Raw genomic sequence first — 14,559 nt, forward strand, 5'->3', positions numbered from 1 at the left:
CTACAGAGAAATGAGCTACCAAGCCATGAAAAGATATGGAGGAAACTAAAATGCATATCACTAAGTGAAAGAAGCCAATCTGAAAAGGCTACATACCGAATGATTCTAACTATATGACATTCTAGAAAAGGCAAAACTGCAGACAATAAAAAGATCAGTGGTTGCCAGAGGATGGGGGGAGGGAAGATTGAATAGGCAGAGTACAGAGAATTTTTAGGGCAGTGCAAGTACTTTGTATGGTTCTATAATGGTGGGTATATGCAATTATATATTTGTCCAAACCCATAAAATATACAGCACAAAGAATAAACTCTTAGAAAATGAAATTAAATAAATTCCTCTTACTGAGACAGACTGTGGCAGGGATTGCTGGTTGTACCTCAGGATTTCCCTTCTTCTAGAGTAACAGACCTCTTGTTTGGTAGCCCTGGATATGGTAACCAAAATAGACTGTAAGGTTGAACCATAAGAAATTGATGATGTGGTAGGTCAAATGTCAGCAATGTCATGGTTTAACTTAGTTATGTTCCACAGCCTCCTTAGCAGTCAGATGTGGACATGTGATTAAGTTATGACCAGTAGACATGAGTGACAGTGATGTGAGCAACTTCCAGGTCATGCTGTTAAAGGTGTGCTTTCTCTTTCCATTCTTTCCCTTCCTACTGGCTGGAATGCTGACATGATGGTGAGCCAACTTGGACAATGCAGACAAGGGCAACATCCTAAAGACGGCAAAGCCAAAAAATAGAAGGAGTCTGAGTCCCTGATGACTTTACTGAGCAGAGCCACCTTCCTCACTCAAATGTAACAGTAGGAAAAACTATAATTCTGTTTTAAGTCATTGTTAGTTTGGGTCTCAGTGATATCCAGCTAAACCTATATCCTAACTCTGCGATTCTCAAAGTATAGTCTGTGGGTAACTAGGAACACTAAGACCTTTCAGCAGGTCTGCAAGGTCAAAACTACTTTCATAATAATGCAAAAATGTAACTTGCATTTTTCATCATGTTTACATTGTATTGATGCTGCAAAGAAGTGGTAGGTAAGACTGCTGGCATGTTAGCATGAATCAAGGAAGTGAACCAAACTGCCATTTGTATTGTTATTGTATTCTTCATACCATACACTCACAGTAAAAGTAAAAATGCAAGTTTCACTTAAGAATGTCCTTGATGAAGCATCAGCATTGATGAAGTAAAAGCATTATTTTTATTGTCTCAATGCTTGAATACATGTCTTTTTACTATTCTATGTGAAAAGATGGAAAGGAGGCACGAAGCACTTCTGTATAGTGAAATATGTTGGTTGTTTCAAGGAAATGCACTAAGTTGCAAGCTGAACTAGCTTGGTAACTAGCTACTTTTTTCATAGGATACCATCTTTACTTGACGGATCAAAGGACAGACTATGTTCATTTAGATTGGCAGACATTTTCTTGAAAATTAATGAAGCAAGCCTGTCACTTCAAGGAAAATGATTGAAAGGTTTTGTTTCCAATGATAAATTCAAGCTTTTAAGCAAAAATTAGAATTTTGGAAAACTTATATGTGCTACCATGGGCTTGACATCCTAATACTTAAAGACTTTTGATGAGATCAATGGTGATATTAACAAATGTGATTTTTGGATATTGGATAATGAAATGTGTCACATTTGGAAGATTTGCAAAACTCAGTGAACCAAATTTTCTATATGACCAATGCATGATGTTATAAAATCATGTATGAGTAAAAAGTTCCATTCAAAATTCAAGATAGACCAGTCAGTTTTAATGTAACAAGTGTAGGAAAAGGTCATTGACATGATTTCAGATTCCACATTGCAACTAACCTTTAAAAAGTTATCACTTATGGGGGCCTGCCCTGTGGCGCAAGTGGTTGTGTGCGCGCGCTCCACTGCAGCGGCACGGGGTTCGCCGGTTCGGATCCCGGGCACACACAGGTGCACTGCTTGGCAAGCCATGCTGTGGCAGTGTCCCATGTAAAGTGGAGGAAGATGAGCAAGGATGTTAGCCCAGGGCCAGTCTTCCTCAGCAAAAAAAGAGGAGGATTGGCAGATGTCAGCACAAGGCTGATCTCCTCACAAAAAAAAAAAAAGTTATCACTTATGGAGTTTTGGTGTAGAACCAAAACAGAATGTCTACAATTATGTGAAAAGGCTATAAAAATACTCCTCCCTTTTCTACTTTTATTTTATTTTGCTGTTTTTTCTTTTAGCTTTTTGAGATATGTGCTTAAGTGTCCTATTTATCAAAATATTTAAAGCTGTATATTTTTCTCTGCATCTGGCTTTAGCCATATTTTATAACTTTTGATTTATAATGTTATCATTGTCATTGAGTTTTTAATGTGCAATTTCAGTTTCTACTTACCTTTGCTATTTGCTAAAAATTAGGAGACTCAAAATTTTATAAGGAGCTAAATTTGAAGCTTTTGGTCATTAATTTTTAGTTTTATGGCTTCTAGTTAAAGAATGTAGTATCATTTCTATTTTTTACAATAAATTAAAATTTTTCTTTGTGTGGTCATTTTTTGAAAATGATTTTGCAAATCTTTTGTTTTTTAATTTTGTTTAGGATGCTTTTCTATACTAAATCTTTTTTTTTTTTTTCTCCACAATGGTATCATTTTATTATTAAGGAATCCACTTCTATGACTGCCTTGAAGCCCAGGTTGTGTTAACCGTGATGAGTTCTAGAGGTAACTACACCCCACTCTGGACTTTCTGGTTATAACCATTCTCCTCTCTCTATCTCAACTAAAAACCCAGACCTCAATCCGTGCCGTCCTATTCCTAGAAGATGCCAAAGCCAATTATGTAGGAGGATTTTTCAGAGAAGATGACTTTGACTTCCCAGAAGACAAATTCTCTACCTTGCTTTATGAGGCAGGTGGCAACCCCAAACCACGGACAGATTGGGACCTGTGCAGGCCTCAATAATTAAATCTTAATTTTGCAGGTAGATGTAGTCATTTTTGTCTGCCTGGATTCTCTTTGTGAAATCAGCTTTCTTCCATTTTTAGTTCATTTGGTTCAATAGGACTCCTCACGCCTTTCTGAATCTAGGGGGGGTTGCATGACACAGGCGCAACCAATCAGATTACTCTCCTCCTGGATGCAGTGATTGATTCAGGATGGGCTTGTGATCTAACCCAGTGCTTTTGCTGAAATCACTGGGAAAGAATCTGGCTTCTTTCACAGAGACTTCTGGATATAAGGGCTAAGGATACCTAGAGTTGTTGGTGGCCATCTTTGCCTCCACGTGGGGTCAGCCTGCTCAAAATAAAGTCATCATAGAAAACAGGAAAGGGAAGAGACCAAGAAAATATATCCTAGTGTATTCTTTCTAGCCTCTGGATCCAGATTATCCAAAGGCAGCTGTAACTTTGACTTCACAGCTACATTCCACTTTTGCTTAAGCCAGTTAGATTGTATTTTCTGTACTTAAGACTCAGAGAATCCTAACCAATACAAGTGGACCTCTCTGTTGATGGGAAGTTCATTAAGTTAACAGGTACTCAGGGAACACAAATTAATCTCTGTATAGTAGTTGCTGCCTTAGTACTTAGTTGCCTTAAACTGTATACTAGTCGGTGCTCAACAAATCAATTCCTTCTTGAAATACTCTCTGTCTTTTAGACATTTGAGGGCAGCTATCTGTTACCTCAATTGTTCTCTTTTACAAAGATTCCTGATTCTGCCTTCCTCGTGTGATATATTTTAGGTGATTTTCACCATCTTGCATACTCTCTGAATCTGGTCTACATTATGGATGCCATATTTCTGTCATGGCCTTGTCAAAACAAAGTAGTTACAAGTTCCTAAAAAAGGAAGATATCCCAAATTAGACGAAACTGTGTTAATTTTGTTACTAAATTACGTGGAAAAGGATTGGCTGTCACAAGCCAACTATACAACTGAAGGCAGGAGAAATTGCCAAATCCCTAGGAATAGATGAAAAACTAATGAACAATGAAAGGCTGTTGTGACAAATTTATGTATCACAAAAGATTATGATTAAGGTGTTCAACATCAGACGTCAGAATATTCTCGCTGACTTCATACTGAACTTCCAGCAACATGTGATTCAATCAAAGAAAAGATAAAAGTATGAATTTAGTCAAACAAGAAAGTGTCAGCATCAATAATTGCAGAATGAGTCAATAGCTCGCAAGAATATCCCGGAGGTAATTGCAGAACACTTCCTTAAGAAATGTTGCACCACTGATATTCTTAATGGCATAGAGAATGATACCACGTTGGACAAAGACAGATATCAACTAAGTTTTCTAAGTTGAAAACTGATTCAGTTGGACTCTGAATGAGAAGAATTTTAGGAACACCTTAAATTATGTAACTTATATTTACCTTTTTATGTAACCAAGGACTGACGTAAATCTATGTCTAACATGTCTGAAACAGCACTTTTAATAAGAACAAAATAAAAATTCTAAGTAATAAGAATGTGTTGGCTTATACTTTAATTGACAGCATTTTTATAATATAATCATATAACTTAAAAGTATATAACTTTAAGTTAATTATATAACAAAAAGTATATAACTTAACAGTCGATAGTATCTTAAATGGATAAAATATGAGATTATCATCTTTACCACCTTTTTCAGATTTCTTAGTCTAGCAACCCTGTAAAATAGAGCTTGCTTAACACAAACTGTCTTTAGTGAACTCATGCTCCTTGACAAATAGTACTGCTGTATTTTATGGGATGTTCATAAACTTTTTGAAAATATCTTGGGGAATCTTGCCCAGTAAACTCACTAGCGTTCTGTAATTTGCAGAATTTGACAGCCTCCAGGCATTGTGGCTTCTTTCCTGCCCCTTTTAAAAGTCACTCTAAATCACTGACAAGTTGGTGGTAACATCATTTTTAAATTCTCTTAGTACCCAGGGATGGAATTGGATTGGACCAAGAGATTTGAACTCACTGCAAACAGATGTTTGCTGCACTCTGCTTCAGGTGCTTCTGAGACAAGTGCTTTCTCCCCTTTTAATTCTGAATATAAGTATTCTTGTTCCAGTTACTATGGCTGGGTAACAAATTACCCCAAAACTTAATGGCATAAACAACCATTTATTATGCTATGTGTTCTGTGGGTCAGGAATTTGGACAGAGTAGAGTGGGGATGGATAGAGCTTGCCTCTGATCCATGATATGGGAGCCTTAGTTGGAAGACTCAAAGGCTGGGGGCTGAAATTGTCTGAAGGCTTGTTCATTGACATGTCTGACAGTTGATGCTAGCTGTTGGTTGAGATCTTAGCTGAGGCTAATGACTACAACACCTACACGTGGCCTCTCCTGTTGTATGGGCTTCCTCATAGCATGGTGGCTGGGTTCCAAGCACGAGCATCCTGAGAGAGAGAGCTAGGTAGAGCTGTATCCTTTTTATTACTTAACTTTGGAAGCAATATAGAATTACTTCCACCAATTCTATTGTTTGAAGTAGTCAAGAGAACCACCTCGGTACAAGGGGAGGGAAAATAGACTCCACTTTTTGATGATGTTGGTTAAGGTGCTGAAATAGCAAGTGAGACTGGAAATATTGCTGTGGCCATTTTTAGGAAAAAAATTGTCACAACGCTCAACAAAAACCAGAATAGTGTGGAGATTTCCCACTTCTTCTTAGTCATTAATCTGCTGGGCTAACCCCTATTCCATCTAATTTTTTTTTATTACAGAGTATTTCAAACATATAAAAGTAAATAGAGTAATATAACAAACCCCTTGGTATCCATCATCCAATTTCATTATCCGTTATCAACTTGGCCAATCTTGCTTCATTTATACCCACACCCATTTTCCCCAGCCATCCAGTTTATTTTGAAGCAAATCTTAGACAATATATATTTCATCTTTAAATATTTTAATACATACCTCTAAAAGAAAAAGGCCTTTAGAAAACATAACCATAATACCATTATCCACCTAAAAACACTAATAGTAATTCATTAATATCATCAGTCAGTATCTATATCTGCCCAATTGGCATATAAGTTTTATTTTTATTTTTTCCCTTTATTATTATTATTTTTTTTTAGTTTGTTTGAATTGGGATCCAAATATGGTCAATACAATGCAGTTGAGTGCCATGTCTCTTAAGTCTTTTTTATTCTATAAGTTTCTTATCCATCCCTTCTCTCCTTGTATTTTTGTTGTTGTTGTTGGAAAAAACGGGTCATTTGTCTTGTAGAGTTACTCTTAGTCTGGATTTTGCTGGTTACAACACTGTATTTTCTGTAAATTGGTAGTTAGATTTAGAAGCTTGATGAATTGACTGCAGAGTTCAGTTCCCAAAAGCGTAATTGCTTTAACATAGTTTATGAGCATAATTTGTGTAATTTACTTAATCCATAAACTGAAAAAAAAATCTTCTATGATTCTGCCTGTTCTTTTTTAGTCTCAAAGTTTCCCTTTTCAGTAAATTGACCATAAAGGCTGTTATTACAAATGGAAGACGCCTGGAATCCTTGTACTCGTCTAACCCTTGCAGTTTATATTTAAAATGGCTAAATTGGCTCCTTTTAAGGATCTCTAGCCAATATTAGATTTTTATTTTTCTTGCTGCTCTTGGCAATTTTTGATTCTGCTCAGTTTAGAATCTGGTTTATTTATGTAGAAACTTTGACAGTAAACAAATATACTGACCTTTAAATAAGAAAATGAGGATACTGTTCTATTCGGTTGGGTTTGTATTTTATGATGCTTTCACCAACAGTGTGTCCTTTTGTGCAGAGCTTACCCCACTTTTTGGCCTGATCTCCTGGAGAAATTTGTGAGGTCATGAGGTGGTGAAGTGGATTGTGTGGGAGTTAAATTTTCATCCTGTGACTGGGGAGGAGACCTTTCCTCTGTTTAATGCTCATTCTAGAAGGCAAGGACTAAAACCATGATTTTACGAGCTTCAAATAAGCAACCAGAAGGGCATGCTTCCACTCTCTTTAGCAGAAAAATAACAATGGGTGATTCTGAATTAATTCTCTGGAAGGCTCAACTTCATTTTTTTTTCACACTGCTTAAAGCATGGCAGGCACTAGAGGAGGACAAAAGATGTTATTAGCTGCCACGTAGTAAATATGCTGATTATAGTCAGTGCTTTCTTATTCCTTTACACTTGGGAATTGTCACCTAACAACTTTACAATAATCAGTTTTTGGTATTTGGTCTTTTTCTGAGATAAGGCTGAGATGAAATGAGATGGATTATAGAATGATTAAATCTCAATCCAGAAATAATAATGCTGCAAGTCGAAAGAGAAGCTACATAATAGTGATGACATCAATGACACTCTCAGTGGTTTTTAAAGGTCAAGCTCTGCAAATTCGATTGTTTATAAGACTCGATTCTCAATGCAATCATTGTACCATGGTTTTTAAGGAACTGTTATAGTAGCTGGGATTTGAATGAAAGAGTTAAGTGTAGAGGATATTTTATTATATTTCAAAGCAAATTATTCACGTTCCATAAAAACAAATTAAAAATTAAATATTCCTCCTTTTATTTTTTATATAAGAAATTAGTATTAAAGGAGAAAAAAGATTAAGTAATTTTCTTTTAATTATTGTACAAGGCTTGAAAGCATCTGAGATCATTACTTTCAGCTCAAATTGTATACGAAACAAAAGTGTGAATCAAACCTAATGAACAGCTCAGATTCTGTCTGTACCCTCAATACAGAAAGAGCATTAATGTCAAGAAGAAATGTTCTACACAACTAATTCTAGAATTATCAAAATGATTATTAGGTTGATACTAAAAATGATTTTTTCAGTAGTAGCACAGTGCTAATAACTATAGTCCCTCTATGAAACATTTCTATAATTCAAACCTGAAATAAATGAAGAATTTGTGGAATCTTTGCCATTGAGTTAGAATTATTCTAGAATCACAAAGCATGTTAAAACGTGCAGTAACTCATATCCTTCTCCTTTATATATCAATTATAGTTATTTTTACACAATAGAATGGATTTTCTTATACTTCATAGTCAAACTATTTTGAACTGTATAATCAAGGAAGTACATGCATCAAAGTTAAATAATTTTTTTCTGATATCAAAAGTAACATATCAGGGGCCGACCCCGTGTCTTAGCAGTTAAGTGCGTGTGCTCCGCTACTGGCGGCCTGGGTTCGCACCTACGCACTGCTTCTCCCGCCATGCTGAGGCGTGTCCCACATACAGCAACCAGAAGAATGTGAAACTACGACATACAACTATCTACTGGGGCTTTGGGGGGAAAAAAAATGGAGGAGGATTGGCAATAGATGTTAGCTCAGAGCCGGTCTTCCTCAGCAAAAAGAGGAGGATTAGCATGGATGTTAGCTCAGGGCTGATGTTCCTCACACACACACACAAAAAAAGTAACATATCCATGAATAGAAAATTTAGAGAAAAAAACCCAAAAAAGTATTTTAAAAAAGAAAATAATTACAAATAGCCATCACTTAGAGATTACCACAATTAAATTAAGTTTTAAGGTGATACAATGTGAATGATCCTTTTCTTGATTCTTGAAGCAAATGAAGTTTAACCCTACATTCTTATTTGGCAAATTAACAGAAAAATTTCTTATTAAAACAGCTCATTGATATCAAGAAAAGAGTAAGTCTTTCTAATTCTGAATTTTTGCTTCCTAAATGAGAATCAGAGAAATAAAAAGTACATAACTTGTCTACCTCCAGCTGGCATAGTACAATATCTTATAGGACTTCTATGACTCTTTTTTGTTTGCTAGTTCCTTAATTTCTGCTCTTTTCTTGAAGACTACTCCATTAATTAATAGTTCTCATTATTTGGAAGGTACAGATTCTTTGGAAATCAATTCAATGGACTCTTTTTGTAACTTTAATTGCTTTTGTTGCCCTCATCGGGATTTCCTTCAGTTTATTTGGATTTCTGCAAGACGAACCATTCAAGGTGCATGAAAAGAAATAATTATAATAATCTTCCACCCAGCTTCCCTTTATACATAGCCTGAAACTGCATTTCTTCCCCCACCCCCCGAATGCCACTTTGTAATATGAATTCATATCTTTTTTGTTTTTCTTTTTTAATTCAAGTCTCTACTAGATCTCTAGCACTCCAGGCCTCTCTCATCAATTATATTTCAGTACTTCTGATTGTTCTTCCCTTTTTTCCCCAGAGATAGGTGTCTTCAGCCTCTTCATTCTCTCTTCCTCTCTATTGCTGTCCCTCTCATTCTCAGTATACATTTCCAGCTTCTTTAGCCGTATTTCTGTTGCTACGTTGTACTCAGAGTTCCCAGCAATATTTCCTACCAGTTCAGGCAGGATTCCTGTATCAGATTGGCTCAAACAGCCTGAGAAAAAAGGTGGTCACCTGGCCATCCCTATTAGAGAGCTGTGATCAATACGGCACGTGGCCAGCCTGATCCTAGCAACCAGCCATCAAACCGAGCATCATTTGTAGCATAGAATCTCTTTAAATTCTGAGAAAAAAGAACAAAGCTGGAGGTATCACACTCCCTGATTTCAAAATATACTACAAAGCTATAGTAACCAAAACAGCATGGTACTGCACAAGAACAGACACACAGATCAATGGAACAGAATCAAGAACCCAGAAATAAAACCACACATCCATGGACAGCTAATTTCAACAAGAGAGGCAAGAACATACAATGGAGAAAGGAAAGTCTGTTCAGTAAATGGTGCTGGGAAAACTGGACAGCCACATGCAAAAGAATGAAAGTAGACCATTATCTTATACCATACACAAAAATTAACTCAGAACAGGCCCCGTGGCTTAGCGGTTAAGTGCGTGCACTCCGCTGCTGGCGGCCCTGGTTCGGATCCTGGGCCCACACCGACGCACCGCTTCTCCGGCCATGCTGAGGCCACGTCCCACATACAGCAACTAGAAGGATGTGCAGCTATGACATATAACTATCTACTGGGGCTTTGGGGGAAAAATAAATAAATAAAATTATAAAAAAAAAAAACAGTGCTTTGTACATTGTGTGTACTCAATAAAGATCTGGTGAATAAATCAATTAAAAAAAATTAACTCAGAATGGATTAAAGATTTGAATGTAAGCCCTGAAACCATGAAACTTCTAGAAGAAAACATAGGCAGTATGTTCTTCAACATTGGTCTTAGCAACATATTTTCAAGTACCATGTCTAACCAGGCAAGGGAAACAACAGAAAAAATAAACAAATGGGACTACATCAAACTAAAAAGCTTCTGTACAGCAAAGGAAACCATCAACAAGACAAAAATACAACCTCACAATTGGGACAAGATATTTGCAAACCATATATCTGATGAGGGCTTAATCTCCAAAATATATAAAGAACTCATGCATCTCAACAACAAAAAAACTAACAACCCAATTAAAAAATGGGCAAAAGATTTGAACAGGCATTTCTCCAGAGAAGATATACAAATGGCAACAGGCACATGAAAAGATGTTCAGCATCATTAACTATCAGGGAAATGCAAGTAAAAACTACAATGAGTTATCACCTCGTGCTTGTCAGAATGGCTATAATTAACAAGACAGGAAACAACAAGTGTTGGAGAGGATGTGGAGAGAAGGGAACTCTCATACACTGCTGGCGGGAATGCAAACTGGTGTAGCCACCATGGAAAACAGTAGGGAGGTCCTCAAAAAATTAAGAATAGAACTACCATATAATCCAGCTATTCCACTGCTGAGCATTTATCCAAAGAACATGAAAACACCAATACGTAAAGATACATGCACCCTTATGTTCATTGGAGCGTTACTCACAATAGCCAAGACTTGGAAGCAACCTAAATGCCCATCAAGGGACGAATGGGTAAAGAAGATGTGGTATATATACACAATGGAATACTACTCAGCCATAAGAAGCGATGAAATCCAGCCATTTGTGACAACATGGATGGACCTTGAGGGTATTATGCTAAGCAAAATAAGTCAGAGGGAGAAAGTCAAGTACCGTATGATCTCACTCATAAGTAGAAGATAAAAACAACAACAAACAGTCACGTAGAGACAGAGATTGGATTGGTGGTTACCAGAGGAGAAGGGGGGAGGGAGGAGGGCAAAAGGGACGATTAGGTGCATATGTGTGGTGATGGATTGTAAGTAGTCTTTGGGTGGTGAACATGATGTAATCTATACAGAAATCGAAACATTATGATGTACACCTGAAATTCATATAATGTTATAAACCAATGTTAATGCAACAAAAAAAATAAAAAAAAAAAGAATCTTTTTAGTTGTTTTTTGTACAAGCAGATAAACCAACTGCAAGAGGACTTGCTATTGCAAACAGATTTCGTATAGTGGTGACAGGGATGATAGTAAAAATTTCAGAATAAAGTTCAGCATCCATTAGAATAGAATCCAGCTGTAGCACTGAAGCAGAGTCCTCCTGCTGGCTTCCTGCTTATCCTGCGTCGCTTGCTAGATCATGGGGGAGTTTAGGGGTGTAGGAGGAGTCTGAGTGAGGAAGAAGGGTGTCCAGGATGTAAGGAAGGGCATAAGAGGAGCTTCGGGCACAGACTTTGCCAACCTGTATTTTAGCACTTCAATGAACAGTGTGGCTGAATTTTGCATATCAGGTCAATGTCAGCTTTTCAGGTGATAAGTTTGTCCTCACCCACATTCTGTCTTCTTGTCCTCTTGAGACCAAACACACACATATACTGGACAGATATTATCCCTATTTTACAGGTGAGGAAATTGAAGCTCAGAGAGGGCAGATCACAAGGGCCAGTGTTGGAGCTGAGATATAAAGCCAGGGCTGAATGACTCCAAAGGCAAAGCTTTTGGGACTAAGATTGTTACGTGACATTATTCATTAATGTTCTTTAACATTTGCTAAGGGATCTTACAGATATTATTTGGTTCTTACAGCAATCTTATGAAATAGTGTGGACCTTATTATCAATCCCTTTTCAGATTTGGGAAACCTGAGGTTTAGAGAAGCAACTTCTTCAGGGATACTGAAAGAAGGAACAAAAGATGGAAGCTCATTAGGCTTTAGAATCTGGATTCACATAAAGTCAAACTTTCTGATTCTGGAACCCCTGCTCTGCTACCACACCATGCCACCCTGAAATCTGTAATTGTACATTTCCTAGAACACTGTCCCAACAATGCCTGCTCCTCTCTACAAAGATGGCTATGATAACACACGGCCAATAGTCATGCGTTTACAGTTGCTCTTCCTGGCATTAGGTTAGCACCCAGCCAATTACATTCTCCTTCCTGATTCTCCTTAAAACCAATGGCAAGCAACTGATGGTCAGTTAACCTGGATTAGAGGGCGGTCTATGACCATGTAATAGAATCACACTAACTAGAGTATGTGGAGTGAAACGCTGACTTCAGCTCTAAAATCCATGTGTTTTATGTACCATTTGTGTGGATTTGGAATTTCTTTTCTAGAAATAGTATTTTGACCTCATATCAAGTACTTTGTTTAAATGCAGACAAATAAATCTTTTATACTGCCTATATCCAATATTCTAGACTTTGTGCAAATATCACTTCTTCCCTGCAGCTTTCCCTACCTGCCCCAGGCAGAACCAGTCGCATCCTTTTCTGTACCTAAAGCACATATCTTAACTGTAGTCCATCTAAATTGTGCTGCAGTTATTTGTTTATATTTCAGATTAGCCCATGAGGACTTTGACCTATTAATCTTTTTCTCCCCATCAACTAGATTATGTTTGGCATGTAGTAAGTGTCCAAGAAACGATTGTTGACTTAATTAATTAATTAATACATCCACTAAAAACTAAAGCTCATATTCACTAGTTTGGAAGGAAATTAAGTGATATCATTTTTAGGGGTGGATATAATGGTAACATTTGGTCTGTCTTGGAACTTTATAATTTTGATTAACCAAATATGGGGAATAAAGGCTTAGCAGTTCTATTTTATTATAACATTTATAAATCTGTTTACCGTTTTGTAAACATAATTATTTTATATTTAATTGCAAAAAATTCCCTGGATTAAAAAGAGTATTCAACAACTTTAATTAATTAGAATTATATGGATATTTAAAATGGTGATGTTGATCTGTATGTACTTACATGGAAAGATGTCTATGATATATTGTTAAGTGAACAAAGAGAAGATTAGGAAACAGCAATTAAAGTATGATGTCATTTTTGTAGAAAGAAATTTTACATGGTTGTAGGAAAAATCCTAGAAGAATAATAGTGGGAGTAATAATAATATTTATATCCTTTCTTTATAATGAATGATTACAAACTTCCAGGTATGGAATTAAGTGCCTTCACACATTATTTTAACCCTCACAATAACTCCATTAATTCATTCATCATTAATTAATTCAGCATTCAATGTATATTTCTTGTCCCAGGCACTGTTAGAGATAGAACAGTGAAGCAGACAGACACAGTACCCAGTGTTTTATCATTATCTTAACTCTACAGATAAAAATTAGAGAGCTTGCCCCAACCCTCAGAGGTCTTCTGGTGCAACTAAACATACAGACTCATAAGACTCCTGTAGGAGGCTACATTTGCCACCAGTCTATTCAGGTGGATATGGCACAGGAACCACAGTTTGCAAGTAGGGCGGCATCAGGCCTTCCTTTCTGTGGGAGTCCTTGCAGTCTTCTAGCAGCCACCATCTCTGGCTCCTCAGGTAATGACTCAGACTCAAGGAGCTGAGATCCACACTGGGTGAGTGCGGGAGCTACCCTGAAATAAAAGCCTCATTCTCCGTGTAATAACTCCACAGGTATAGCGTCCAGGGTTCCCATAAGAATCACTACCACCATCAGGTGTTTATAGTTCATTATAGTTTCTCCCAGTCCAAAGGAAGTTTGCCAATCAGAGGTCATTTCAATCATAAGCAATGCTACCTAGAAACACAGTTAACATTTTACTCCTATCGGATTACCAGGGAAATGAACTGGAGAGTGGACCAAAGGTCAAATTCTCAAGCAGAAGAAGGGGAAAGGGTTTTGTTAAGTAGCTATCCAATAAGCAAGCAGCAGAGTGGATTCTAACTTACGTCTTTCTGACTCTAAAGCCTGGCTTCTGCACTTCACTGGATGGTAACAAAAATGATCTCTGGGAGGAAAGCATTTAGACAACCTACTTTCTTCTTCATTCTTTCTGAATTTTCAGGGCTTTTTTTTTTTTTCAAGAGAATGAATTTCTTTTGTAATCAGACAGAAATGTTTTCATTAAAAAAAGACTAGCAACGTGAAAATGTGCTTTTGCTATAGGATTAAGTGAAAGCAGCCAGAAACAAAATGATATATGCATTTGCATTGTGATTAGGATGATGTAAAAAGAGAGATACACAGAGGAAGAGGCCAAGCAAAAATACAAAGCCGTCCAAACAGTAGTTAAGTTAGGATGGTTGACTTGTGAAGGGCATTTTTTTTCTGTTTGCCAGATTTTCTATGAAATGCTTGTGTTATTCTTCGAATAAAATGAAATGCATTTATTAAAATAGAAAGAAAATATATTTAGCTTATAAGATATAAGATATAAAAACCAGGCAAACATCATCCTAAGGTAATAGATTTAGTTCTGT

The 14,559-nt window shown here is 36.8% G+C and overlaps 1 protein-coding gene across 1 annotated transcript in view; it reads right to left on the reverse strand.

Moving 5' to 3' along the window:
- SEL1L2 (SEL1L2 adaptor subunit of SYVN1 ubiquitin ligase) overlaps positions 1 to 14,559 on the reverse strand; it is a 76,078-nt gene that overhangs the window by 40,347 nt on the left and 21,172 nt on the right. The gene's annotated exons all lie outside the window — the stretch shown is intronic.

The sequence above is a fragment of the Diceros bicornis genome, chromosome 19, assembly GCF_020826845.1.
Source record: "Diceros bicornis minor isolate mBicDic1 chromosome 19, mDicBic1.mat.cur, whole genome shotgun sequence".
NCBI lineage: Eukaryota > Metazoa > Chordata > Mammalia > Perissodactyla > Rhinocerotidae > Diceros > Diceros bicornis.